The sequence below is a fragment of the Convolutriloba macropyga genome, chromosome 1, assembly GCF_964194025.1.
Source record: "Convolutriloba macropyga chromosome 1, txConMacr16.3, whole genome shotgun sequence".
In the NCBI taxonomy this organism is placed as follows: domain Eukaryota; kingdom Metazoa; phylum Xenacoelomorpha; order Acoela; family Convolutidae; genus Convolutriloba; species Convolutriloba macropyga.
The window spans coordinates 79,307,311-79,321,938 of record NC_134468.1 but is presented as its reverse complement, the minus strand read 5'-3'; the positions used below and the strand labels follow the sequence as shown (position 1 = coordinate 79,321,938).

The 14,628-nt window shown below is 34.6% G+C and overlaps 1 protein-coding gene across 4 annotated transcripts in view; it reads left to right on the top strand.

The window, feature by feature from the left end:
- Positions 1–9,482: 9,482 nt before the first annotated feature.
- LOC142343004 (uncharacterized) overlaps positions 9,483–14,628 on the top strand; it is a 73,797-nt gene continuing 68,651 nt past the window's right edge. For 2 of the 4 annotated variants that reach the window (XM_075394722.1, XM_075394689.1), the window contains exon 1: positions 9,889–10,254. The gene's annotated coding sequence lies outside the window, so the exon portion shown is untranslated. Of the gene's footprint in view, positions 9,554–9,888; positions 10,255–14,628 lie in introns of those variants that run through there. The other 2 variants (XM_075394708.1, XM_075394695.1) reach the window with 2 other exon arrangements.

Sequence of the window (14,628 nt, the reverse complement as noted above, 5' to 3'; positions counted from 1 at the left end):
CTTAGTCTTGGGTGGCCATTTAAAGCTGCTTACATTAATCAAAATCAGCTCTTTATTGTCAACGAAGAGCCACGCCGTGTTATTTGCTAAAATACTGGATCGGATACCGTCCTCTCTTTCGGCCTCCGAATCAAATAGGTTGCTGCTTTTCCTGCGATCAGTTCTCGAAGGTGGTTTCATTTTCAACGATCTAAAACTTTTCGATTATTTAACTACGTTCGATTGTTTTTGCAACGAAATAGAGAAAACAAAAATTTCAAAATGTTTAGAATCAATCTAAATTTTAACGTTTTAACCGCCAAATTGAAGAATAAAAGAACAATGAGTCAAATAAAATCAATCTAAAAATCTGAGGTAGCCATTAGATGGAAGCGTAATGTTTTCTGCATTTAGAGTCAATCCAAAATTCAATAAACAAAAGAAAACCAAACATAGCTGGCAGATTGCCAGAAAACAGCCGCGCGAAAAAGGACTGGGACGTTAAATTTTAATTATGTATCTGTATAATTTATTAGCTGCTCCTGCTATTAACTGTTCTATAGTAACTTTCAAGTAGAGTGTCAAACACTCATTTTACCTCATCTCTTTAAAAAAAAGAAAAACAATTTAATAACGAGGAAGTCATTTGTGAGAGTGGGGAAAATCACGTGTGACCAAAAATACTCGCTCACCTAAAAGTGAAAGATAACGTCACGCACGCGAAAAAAACCAAGAGAAGGACAATAACAGCCTCAGCTATTGATTCGCGGCCATTAATCAAAGTCTAATAACAGCACAAAATATCAAGTCATCAAATCAAATAGAAAATTGCAACAAAGACTTTAAGGACTCTATTCAACATTTCCTGGCTCAGAATCACTCTCATCAGTTTGTGCATTGCTTAAATTTTGACCTTCAGACTCCTCATTCGGTCGCCTTTTTGTCTGTTTGTTTCTCTTAGACATTGCCTTTTCTTTCATTTGTGCGCACCAGAATGGGTCCGATTTCCTTTTTCGGTACCGCAGTGCATCCATGCCCGATCTATTTGCAGACGAACGGGCGTCGTTGTAAGCCTCAGGCCACAGACGAGGGGGGAAATGCTTCTTCACAAGCCCTTGAACATACAAAAAACCTCAACAATTTCAGCTCTTCGTTTTGGGGAAGACAGAGAAAACCAATAAAATCCAATTTTTCAAAAAATCCGAAAGCTGCTAAAAGTTCCGTACCACTTTTTGCCTTGATGAGCGTTTAGGGTCTGCAAATTTTTTGAGGAAGCCATATTGAAAATTTTAAGTTTCTTGAAAAACAGTACTTGTAAATACCTTTGAAAAGCTTAGTTCTTTTCGGAGATGCGGGTTTTCGCACCTCGCTTTCTCTCGTTGGAGAAAGTATTTCTCGCTCAAGACCCGTTTCTCCCCAAAGTGCTGTTCTTAGCACTCTTCCGAACTCATCGGGAGTTGAGGGTACAGGAAGATTGTCAACATCAACGTCTCCATAGAAACTAGGTAGCACTTCACTGGTCTCCTCGTCCACAGAGTTATCTAATTTCTTGAGTTCTTTCTAAAAGTCAAAAATCTCTATAAGAAATTGATTTCATCCAGAAAACAACCCACATCAAATTAAATTTCCAGATCTGAACAGCCAAATAATTTCAAACTGCATATTTGAAGATTAAAGTCGAACATTTGTGAAGTGCTTATGAGCAAAAACTTGTACAAGACCAGTGAAAATCATATACTCACAATCTCTTTGAAATGTTGTAGCTGGCTTTCCAATTTTTTATTGCAATCCTGTACTGTTTTCTTATAGACTCGAAGAAGTTCACTGAACATACGTTTGTCTTCGTTTAGGACTTCCACAATCTTTTCATGATTTGAGCATTTCTAAACAGGGCAACGTAACCGACATTGGAAAGAGATCAAACAAAGCAACAAAATTTCTTATTAAGGCAAAGATACAACAAAAACTTGATGAACAAAGTCCTATCACGTTGCAAAAAGATTTTTTATTTTTACACCGTTCATAAAAATAAAGAAAACGAAAGCAAGAGATCTAACCAGAACCCTGGGACTTTCAGGTCCAAAACTCTCAACTGGTGTCAAACTACTGCCAGCCCAGCGCGCTCCCTTACGTGGGGTGACGTCTAAATTACCACTACACTGATCCGCAAACGCACCATAGATCTCTTGATTTTTTCTGAACTCCACGTCCATCGCACCTGGTGGACCATGCTTCAGTAGAACGCAATCAACCTCAGAGCCATCAATCATTAGCGATGTTTTATCGTCATCATTTAGTTTCATACGCTCATTTATTTGCAGGGTTTTGGGCCACCGAGGATCAAACAAACTCAATTTTAACACTTGGCAATCTTCCGTAAGGAACACAAACTCAATTTTCAAAGGCATCTCTAAAATTAATAGTAAACGAATTAGACCATTCGCTGAACGAGTCTCATTTAGACATAGTAACAAAGTCATTTAAATTCAACGACCAAACGTCAACTAAATTAAACCATAAAACCATAGGATTCACTAATTCTCACTTAATTTAATGTCAACAGGAGAAAACCTCGAAAGAAAAATTTAATTTTCAAAAAGCAAAATCAACCGCAAACAAGCCTAATTATGGAATCTATTTTTATTGCGCGCAGCGGATAAAATAGGCTGAGTAGACATAACGATGCAGGCAGAAGCACCCGCAAACACAAGCCTAATTAATGAATCTGTTTGTAACGGGCGAAGCAGATAGAATCCGCTGAGTGGACATAGCGATGCAGGCAGAGACACCCGCAAACACGAGCCTAAAATTTGAATCATTGTACCGGGCGAAGCGGATAAAATCCGCTGAGAGGACATAACGATGCAGGCAGAAACACCCGCAAACACGAGCCTAATTAATGAATCTGTTTGTAACGGGCGAAGCGGATAGAATCCGCTGAGTGGACATAGCGATGCAGGCAGAGACACCCGCAAACACGAGCCTAAAATTTGAATCTTTGTACAGGGCGAAGCGGATAAAATCCGCTGAGAGGACATGACGATGCAGGCAGAAACACCCGCAAACACGAGCCTAATTAATGAATCTGTTTGTAACGGGCGAAGCGGATATAATCCGCTGAGTGGACATAGCGATGCAGGCAGAGACACCCGCAAACACGAGCCTAAAATTTGAATCTTTGTACCGGGCGAAGCGGATAAAATCCGCTGAGAGGACTTAACGATGCAGGCAGAAACACCCGCAAACACGAGCCTAATTAATGAATCTGTTTGTAACGGGCGAAGCGGATAGAATCCGCTGAGTGGACATAGCGATGCAGGCAGAGACACCCGCAAACAGGAGCCTAATCAATGAATCTGTTTGTAAAGGCCGAAGCGGATAGAATCCGCTGAGTGGACATAGCGATCAGGCAGAGACACCCGCAAACACGAGCCTAAAATTTGAATCTTTGTACCGGGCGAAGCGGATAAAATCCGCTGAGAGGACATAACGATGCAGGCAGAAACACCCGCAAACACGAGCCTAATTAATGAATCTGTTTGTAACGGGCAAAGCAGATAAAATCCGCTGAGAGGACATACCGATGCAGGCAGAGACACCCGCAAACACGAGCCTAAAATTTGAATCTTTGTACCAGGCGAAGCGGATAAAATCCTATGTTAAAACCACATCAAAATTATCCCACTTTTCAGGGCTTCAGCAAGCGATTAAATTAACAGATGCTCGAAAAAAAATATGCAGGTAAGACGATGAATTAACCTTGATGAGTATATACAGAAATTGCGAATTGTTTTAGTAAAAGATCCACTTAGTTGTCAACAAACACCAAAGATTTAATAAAACAAATTGAATAAAATTGCTGCACGAACACAAACAACGAAAACAATAGTCAATCAAATTAGTGCAGCTGATGTTCTCTCACAACTTTATTCATTGCACAAGCCAATGCTTTTCTACCTTTCAAATTAAGGTGGACACCGTCGCTCAGAAACAAATTGCTTTTGCAAACTTCTTGATGAAGTTTAAAGAAGGGCAGCTGCGAGTGCCTTAGCACCGCATTGACTCGTTGGATGTTCCAATGGCTGCAATTCCGTTTCAATACTGAGCACACTATCACTTTTGGGCGATTTTCAAGGCCCCGGATGGCATTGTACAAGCTTCTCAGTTTATCAACAACAACTGATGGATCCTCTCCGGGTTCACCCCAATTTGACAAATTGTTGCCACCGACAGCTAAGATGACGTTCCTATATACAGAGAGGGTATCGAGTAACAGATGCAATTGTTCGATTCGTCCGCCTGACAATGAATATGTGACGCAGTTCCTTATACAAATACTATCAAAGATTGAGTCCCCCACTATTGCAGTATGCACATTTTCACCAACGAAATTGTTAAAAATGAATTCAGCGTTCCTCCCGTTGGGTTGCAACTTTGTCACCCTGCCATTGATTTGGTCATCTGCGAAAAGTGGCTTGAGGGCTTTTTTGGGAGGTGCATTAGCGGAAGCATAAGGTCTGCCGATTCGTTTACGGTCCATGTTTTCAACAGCAATATCTAAAAACGATACACCAACTATAAACGCTTAGCGACTAATACATCACAAACTTCCAACCAATAGTATAATAGTACAGATATAGTATAGTAAGCTCGTATTGGGTGCTGCCATAGCCTATCGATTTCGCCTTGACGAGAGCTTTCCAACGATATAACTCTTTCATATATACCCCTCCTCCCACTGTACTCAAATGCGACCTCCCGTGGGTCCAAACCACGACTCCACGACTCCACCAACCCACGAATCCAACCCTAAAGACTCTCCGACTCTCCTACTACTACTACCACCACCTTTGGTATCTATGGGATATATCACCACTTAGTATACTGAATTCGGATCCAGCACACATTCTTTTTCTATTTCCTGCTCGCGGGACCTTTTGAAATATTCTATTTGGTTTCACATTCAAAGTTATACATGCTTACCCCCGGGAAGTGGGGAGGCAGTGAGTGAGCTTCTCGCTTCTGTCACTTGACGGGAGGGCACTTGCATAAGCATGTCACGTGACCGGACGGAGGCGGTAAACGAAAGTTTCACTTCGTCATCTGGGTTAGCCGCTATAATTATGAAGTAAAATAAAATAGAGTAATATATTCGAGAAGCTCTCTCGATGGGGGATATAGCGAGATTATTCGAACGATAAAACTTTAAAAAAAGAATTGCAGATTGGGTGGGGGGGTTGGGATCCGAGCTATGCAGGTGGGGACCGAGGTTTGCGTCCGAAAAAGGCTTATATCTCAAAAACTACTGAACCAAATTTAAAAAATGAATATGTTTTGGAATCAGCATGAACTGGGGCTTTATTCTAGCGTTTAAAAAAGTTAAAAAAATGAAGGAATCAAAACTCGATTTTCGACATTTTGGCAGAAATTGGCTCATTTTCACCAAAATTTGGAAAATCGAAAAATTAGGCAATGAAATTAAACCGAAACTTTTCAACCCATATATATTCGTAAAGAGGATTAAATGGGCAAGAAAATGATATAATATACTTTTAAATACGTCGTGTTACAAAAAAGTTATTAAACTAAACAACTTTGAAAATTCGAAAATTTTGCTAAAATCGACCCTGATTTCGGTCTCTACATTGCCCTCGCATTCTCTTGTTTGGCAATAGTTCAAAAAGATAATTATATGGCTGTTGGAAGCGTAAATTCTAGTTTATTTTGCTACCAAAAACATATATATTTGCCTCTAAAATTTGAGAGAATTTTGTCCAAAATCGACAAAAATGACTAATTTTTGACCACGAATCGACAGTTTTCTTGACATTTTGGGTAGAAATAAAGAGTTTCGAGATCGGTTCTAAAAAGTTCTTAAAAGTACAATATCACGGCAACAAAATAAGCTATTATACATTTTCTAACTTGGCTTCTTCAAAAAGTTATTAACAAATGTTTTTAATGAAAATCAAAATTTTTTTCACCTAATTCGAGGGTTCCTTAAAATTTTGTAATTAAATCAAAGTTTTTGCAGTTACTTCTACACACACTCATAAAGTACGTTATCACGGCAACAAAATGGGCTAACATAGGTCTTCTAACTCGTCTTCTTCAAAAAGTTAGTAACAGACGTTTTTCATGAAGTTAAACTTTTTTTTCACCTAATTCGACGGTTCATTAAAATTTTGTAATTAAATCAAAATGTTTGCAGTTACTTCTACACAAACTCATAAAGTACGTTATCACGGCAGCAGAATGAGCTAACATAGGTCTTTTAACTCGTCTTCTTCAAAAAGTTATTCATAGAGGTTTTTCATGAAGTTCGACATTTTCTTCACCTAATTCGACGGTTCATTAAAACTTTGTAAACAAATCAAAATATTGGTATTTTTTTCTACATAATTCCATAGATTAAATTATCACGACAACAAAATGGGCTAACATAGACTCTCTAATTCGTCTTCTTAAAAAAGTTATTAACAGAGGTTTTTCATGAAGTTCGACGTTTTCTTCACCTATTTCGACGGTTCATTAAAATTATGCGAACAAATCAAAGTATTGACATTTACATCTACACAAACTCGTTAAGTATATGAAGTATTTTGTCAATGCAACAAAATGGGCTAACATAGACTTTCTAACTCGTCTTCTTCAAAAAGTTATTAACAGAGGTTTTTCCATGAAATTGGACATTTTCTGCACCTAATTCGACGATTCATGAAAATTTTGTAAACAAATGAAAATACTGGCATTTAGTTCCACACATACTCAAAAAGTACTTTTTTACGGCAACAAAATGGACTAATATAGACTTTCAACTCGTCTTTTTTAAAAAGTTGTTAACAAACGTTTTTAATGAAGTTCGACATTTTCTTCACCTAATTGGTGTTTTCATTAAAATTCTGTATAGAAATCAAACTATTGGCTTTTATTTCAACACAATTTCAAAAAGTGCATTATCCGGGCAACAAAACGGGCTTATATAGACTTCTCAACTCGTCTTTTTCAAAAAGTTATTAACAAATGTTTTTAAGGAAGTTCTACATTTTCTTCACCTAATTGGAGATTTCATTAAAATTCTGTATACAAATCAAATTATTTGCTTTTATTTCTACACAATTTCAAAAAGTGTATTATCGGGGCAACAAAACGGGCTAACATAGGCTTCTCAATTCGTCTTTTTCAAAAAGCTGTTAACAAACGTTTTTAATGAAGTTCGACATTTTCTTCACCTAATTGGAGATTTCATAAGAATTCTGTATACAAATTAAACTATTGGCTTTCATTTCTACACAATTTCAAAAAGTGTATTATCGGGGCAACAAAACGGGCTAACATAGGCTTCTCAATTCGTCTTTTTCAAAAAGTTGTTAACAAACGTTTTTAATGAAGTTCGACATTTTCTTCACCTAATTGGAGATTTCATAAGAATTCTGTATACAAATTAAACTACTGGCTTTCATTTCTACACAATTTCAAAAAGTGTATTATCGGGGCAACAAAACGGGCTAACATAGGCTTCTCAATTCGTCTTTTTCAAAAAGTTGTTAACAAACGTTTCTAATGAAGTTCGACATTTTCTTCACCTAATTCGAGATTTCATAAGAATTCTGTATACAAATTAAACTATTGGCTTTCATTTCTACACAATTTCAAAAAGTGTATTATCGGGGCAATAAAACGGGCTAACATAGGCTTCTCAATTCGTCTTTTTCAAAAAGTTGTTAACAAACGTTTCTAATGAAGTTCGACATTTTCTTCACCTAATTGGAGATTTCATAAAAATTCTGTATACAAATCAAACTATTAGCTTTTATTTCTACACAATCGCAAGAAATTCAGTATCAGGGCAACAAAACGGGCTAATATAGACTTTTCAATTCGTCTTCTTCAAAATGTTGTTAAACGTTTCTAATGAAGTTCGACATTTTCTTCACCTAATTGGAGATTTCATAAAAATTCTGTATACAAATCAAACTATTAGCTTTTATTTCTACACAATCGCAAAAAATTCAGTATCAGGGCAACAAAACGGACTAATATAGACTTTTCAATTCGTCTTTTTCAAAAAGTTGTTAAACGTTTCTAATGAAGTTCGACATTTTCTTCACCTAATTGGAGATTTCATAAAAATTCTGTATACAAATCAAACTATTAGCTTTTATTTCTACACAATCGCAAAAAATTCAGTATCAGGGCAACAAAACGGACTATTATAGACTATTCAATTCGTCTTTTTCAAAAAGTTGTTAAACGTTTCTAATGAAGTTCGACATTTTCTTCACCTAATTGGAGATTTCATAAAAATTCTGTAAACAAATCAAACTATTAGCTTTTATTTCTACACAATCGAAAAAAATTCAGTATCAGGGCAACAAAACGGGCTAATATTGACTTTTCAATTGGTCTTTTTCAAAAAGTTGTTAAACGTTTCTAATGAAGTTCGACCTTTTCTTCACCTAATTGGAGATTTCATAAAAATTCTGTATACAAATGAAACTATTGGCTTTTATTTCTACACAACTTCAAAAGTTAAATATCAGGGCAAAAAAACGGGCGAAAATAGACTTTCTAACTTGTCTTTTTCGAAATGCTATTAACAAAAGATTTTCCTTAAGTTCTACATTTGCTTCACCTAATTCGCTCAAGAGTGTAATAAAGAGTGGAATAAAGAGTGTAATTATAGTGTATTTTTAAAAGTGTAATAAGGGTGTACTAAAGAGTGTAAAGAGTGTACATTAAAGTGTAATTTTCTCAAAATTACACTCATACACTCTTATCCCTGCTAATTAAGAGTGGAATTGGCTTTACACCCTTATTCTCGCTTAATAACGGTGGAATACGGGTGTACGCCTCGGCCCGGGCAGCAGAAATCATGGATCACGAAATAAAACTAGCTTTGATCACCTGAAATGCGAGACGCGTCCTATCAAATCTTATTTTCAGTCACACTAAATATGATACCTCAAAGTGCAGACATAAAAACTCAACACCTGACATTATTCGAATTTTGGCCGCTAAATTTAAAATCTTCATCTTTCACTCTCAAATTACAATCAAATGATGCGTATTTTTCCATGAAGAGGGGAAAAGCGATGGAAAATGAGACCTATTTAATTTGGACATCTGCGGATATTAGACTGCGATAATGAACACGAAATATATACCACACTTTACCACGTGAACAAATCAGGGTAAAATGGCTCCTGAGAAATGAGTGAGACATGTGAAAAATTGGTAGGAAATGAAATTAAAAGTGAAATGTCAAAACAAAAGGGGGCAGCCGCGCATCGATGGATAGGGATAAAAAGCTGAAAACAGCTACCACAAAAGACCAATTGTCCATTATTCCACTACTACTGCCTCCATAACGCTAGTATGCCTTTTCAGCGGATAATAACTAGACAAAGCGGGAGCTACGGTACAGATACATGAACAATTTAAGCTATTCCACGCATTTTATTGCCTTCAACCACCCCCCCCCCCCCTCCAAAAAAAGTAAGGATTTTTATTTCTGATTGCTAGTGGGAAAGGTGTTACGTTTGGAGCAAAATTGAATTGCGCTCTTGTACAGGTAAGTGTTATTAAATTTGTGCAGATTTTTTTTTACTTTCTTTCTTTATTCAATATACCAAAAACGGCTCACTCAAAACTCAACTGGTTAAATAATTGAAAATTCCATTTAGCATTGATTTTCCTTAAAAACTACTTATAACCATATAAAGTTGAAACGAAAAAATCAAAATTCTAAAGTTTAGCACATGCTATCTGATGCTCAATGGGTTTTTAATTCATTTTCAAAAGCGCAAATTTAAGTTTTTTTGATATAGAAATCGGGTTCACGGGCTAAATTTACATTACGCAATTTTTTTTTCAATGAATTCAGTTCAACCGATATTTCTGAACAGAATTAAAATTTCATTGTTTTTATGCTCTGTGTAGCTTTACGTTATTTGCAATACAAATTGATGGTTTTGCTGCAATACACAAACAGTAAAATCGAATTAAAAATTACGCCCTTCGGACAAATTACCTTTTCATCAATCAGTTTATAACCGGTTTATGACTAGTTAATTCCAATTTATTTTCATCGCTCCCTCATTTATCAAAACATGGAGTTGATTCAACCATTTGGAAACAAAGAGAACAAGGAAACAATTCATTAATCAAATTGTATTTTAAAGGATTTGTCAAAAACAAACAAGAAACAACCAGCCGATTAAACAAACAAGGTAAACAAAAGAAAACAATAACAGACGCCCTATAGGACATAAGGTAAGTTTCCTTTTAAGGTACATTTATTATTGAAAAAATTGCTTTACATAATAAAGCGATTCGGCGACATTTCACCTTACTCTAAAACTTGTTATGAAACATATGGCGGCGACAGAAACGAATAATGCAAATTTTCGTAGTTCATTAAAGTTGATCGATTCACATCACCACACTGAATTTAAACCCAAAAAATAATGAACAATTACTCTGTTATTATTTATTATATACATTACGCAATCAGCGTAAAAATTATTGTCACACATCAATTTCTTCCAAATTTATAAATTTATGAAAAACTAAATTTCTTCCAAACTACTGAGAAAAGACGTTTCTATGAACAGTGGTTTGTGACAAAAAACAACGTTCACCGATAATGCGAAAACCAAGGCTTTTAACATGGAAAACTCACTTCGAAGTGTTTACTTGAGTAAGTTGACAAACAAACGGTTATATATATTCATTAATAACTTGATCCGGAGACCTGAAAGCTTAAATTATTGTTGCGACCCACTTTAGTGGGTGAGGAACTATACGCTCAAATGTGTTTTTTTCTTTTTTGTTCAGTCAATGTTGGCCCAGCGATACATCATCGTAGAATGTTGTGATTAGAAAGCCCGTCCAGCGTAGAATGTGGAATCAATATAATTTTCTTGAAACTCGTTGTTTCCAAGGAAATATCGAGGTTCAAATTTTTGTGAACTTTTTCCGTATTTTTTACTAATTTTTGGTCTTGTGAAGCTTACGCGTGATCCAGAAGCTTGATATTTTTACGCGTCTTGCGGAACTGCTTGATCTAAATATTTGGCTTAAATTTTTGATTAAACTTTTCAAAGTTTAGTTTTTTATCACAAAGTGCACGAAATAGGCTTCTTTAGTCCATTTTGTTTAAAATTGCCAGATTGACACACTTATAAAATGCTGATACAATTTTCGCTACATACATATTGGGCTAATTCTACGTTCGCTTCTTTAATTTAATATTTTGCCAATTTTTTGCAAGTTCAAACACAATGCATCACTTATTTTTAATAGACTTTTTGCCAAATTATTCATATCCGTAAAACTCAGAACTGTTATGTGTTACGTGTTCCTATGGGACGAACAGCAATAAAAACTTCTGGTGATATCACTGTTTCTTACAGTCCAAATATTACTTGGATAGAAATCAGTCGCTGTAATTTTCTTTGAAAAAATATAATCGCACTTTTGCTTTTTTTGTTTTAATTACAATTATAACAATTCAAGCCAAGAATTAATGATGAAAGGTGCAATTGGCTCCCTATAGGGTTTCAAGAAAACCCATCTAGTTTTTAAGTAAAAAACGTATGGTCGTTTTGATTTCTGAAATATAAAAAAATAGATTATTGAGCTTTGCCACTTTTGTTTCGATTTTTGTGTCTATTTCTTGCTCTAAGTCGGCAACGATTTGTTTTTCTAATGGATTAAAGTTTAATATATTTTGCGGTTTTTGTATTTTGCTTAAACGCTTTCCGGATTTGATACTACGATTTTTCAAATTAAAATTTCGGTTTTTAGACAATTCTCTGTCTTTGAGGTTATCTTCGTATCTTGTCACATTACTGTCAGGTCCAATACCACACTATTGACGTTGAAAAAGAAGGCACAATTGAGAATATCGGTCTCTTCAGTGAAAAAATTACGGTTTTAACAGCTTCGACGCCGTCTTCTATCAGAATTTAACGGATTTTGTATTTTTGTCTTTATTTGACGTTCTTTTTGTAGTCGTATGGGAAATTCTGGATAGTTGCAGGTCTTAGCCGCTTTCTATGAATGAACAAAGAAGTTTATCTAGCAATTTCAGTTGATTGCTAAAATTTTTTTGACTTTCAAATATTTAATATAATATTTTTGTCTGTATTTGTTGTACTTTTGTAGACGTTTGACACATTCTGAATAAAGACAAATCTCAATGCATTTTTGTGGAAAAATAGGTAACCTTCTTTAATGATTTCAAATGAGTTAGTTTTTTACGAATTTAATATTATTTTTTTTTAAACATACCATAATATTTTTTAAATTTTGCTACTTTTTGTGTTTTTTGTCTTTTTATTATGAATTAGTTTTTTTTTCAATGATCACATATCTTACCCATGTTACTCAAAAAAGACGCAAATTGGTATATCGTTTTTTCACTGGTTTCGACATCGTTTTCAAAAAACAATTTGATTGAGTTTTTTTTTCGTCTGTGTTTGTCGTTTGTTTCAGGAGAAATGCGACATTTTCTGGATAATGACTGGTCTGAAAGTCTTAACATGGAAGTATGAAGGAACTTAAACTGTTTTCGGTTGGTATTTGATGGTTTTTCATTTTTTGAAACTATTTTTTTTCATAAATTATAAACGTTTTTTTAAAATTTTTAACCATTTTTGTAACGGATGGTGTGATCGGCCCTATGTTTATTGGCTTAATCTACTTTTCTAATTGATTTGGGTTGCGAGATTTTTTAAGTTACGCACAAATTATTTTTGAACTAAAATTGAATATTTGAAAGTTTTCTATCTGTGACTTATTTGGTAGACAATTAAGCAAAAAATGTCGATCAGCCGGGTAGATCTTTATATGCGAACGCATATTACCGAGCATCCTTGTTGCTTTTCTTCTGTTATTTAGCTTCAACTGGCAGTGGTCAATACGGGGATATCTGACAATTTATCTGTTGTAAAAAGTTAAAAAATAATTAAAAGAAAATTTTGTCCGCATTCTTTTGTGAATTTCTGTTTTTTCATTGTCCATTATAAAAACAATTTTGTGTTTCATATGAAAAAATTAATTGTGGCTCTTAGATGTTACCTTAAATCAGCAGCAACAATAATTATCTTTATGATGATGATGAAATCCCATCGTTTGGCGGTATAGATCGGCGGGAACGAATTGTAAGGTTTTTAAAACTTCAATTAGAACTAGATCACATTTGAACTAAGCCTGAAATTTTTTCGTTATTTACGTAACGCGCTAATTAAAACCTTTTTTTCGGAATGCGAATTCCAATATATCTTGTTTTGTTTTTCATTTCAAGTATTTTTGTCTGTATTTGTCGTCTTTTTCTCGACGTCTTACATATTCATAATAAAGACAGATCTCAATGCTTTTATTTGGGTAAGCAAAAGAATCTCCTTTATGAATTCAAATGCTAGATATTTTTTTAGAATTTGAAATTAATTGTCAATACAGTGATATCTGACAAACTATCTGTTGTAAAAAAAACCAAAGAAAAAATAAAGAAATTTTGTTCTCATTTTTTGCGAATTTCTGCTTTTTCAGAGTCCATTATAATAAAAATTGCGTTTTTTATTTGGAAAAACTTATTGTGGCTCTTAGATGTTACGTTAAATCAGCAGCAACGATAACTATCTTTTTGTTGATGAAACCACTTAGTTTGGCACTATAGCAGAATAGATTGGCACCCAGATTTTGTTAAGCTCAAAACTACGCTTGAAAACGTCTTTTAAGCACAAAACAGGAATCAATGCTTCTTGAATCCCGGAAGAGAATGCTTAGGCATTTAATTTTTTAAAAAGTGGTATTGTTATTCCAAAAATCATGGATAATCATTCCAATAATATAATTTAAATAGCTATTGCACAAACTAACTTTTTCGAAGCAATACTTTTATTTCCAAATTTCACAAATGTTTCACAAAGTTCACATGATAAATGCTACACCTTAATTTTTATCTGTGTTACAATTGAAAAAAAAACGATATAGATAAACTAATGTCTAACGGAATGGATTTTAACAGATCCGATTGGGCAAAAATGAAAAAAAAGTGAAAGAACTTCTCGTCAGCCTAGACGTTTTTCAATGTGTATTTTTGAGTTTTCTGACTCAAAAGTTTTCTGAACCAATCAAAAATATCAAATCGTTTCGTTGTTTTAATACAATGATGAATCTAATTCTGAATACGTTCGAATACATTCCAGTTTCTAAGGTGGGTTTTTTTTGGATTCAGTTTTTAAAAGATACGAAGCATTTCATCATTTTACTGCTGATTTAACTAACTGTGGGAGCTTAATTTGGTATTTGATTTATTAGTGGTTGCAAAAAATTTGGAAATTTTTGCTGAGACTCAAAGGTTGAGATTTATTTTCTATTTTTATCCTGATGAGTTGTTTCTCACAAATATTTAGCCAGTTGTTCAAAACAAGTTTAGCTAGAGTTTTTGAAAACAATTATCAAATTCAGAAATAGGAAAAAACACCAAATTCCAGACGAAACTGAGACTTCTTAGTCAACAATTGTTTAAAATATAGAATGGCGTTTTGCATTTGTTTTACAAATATAAATTGTTTTTCGGAGCGTGAAAATAAATGAGGACCGAAAAAGCTGACACTTCAATTAGAAGCGCAGATTTTG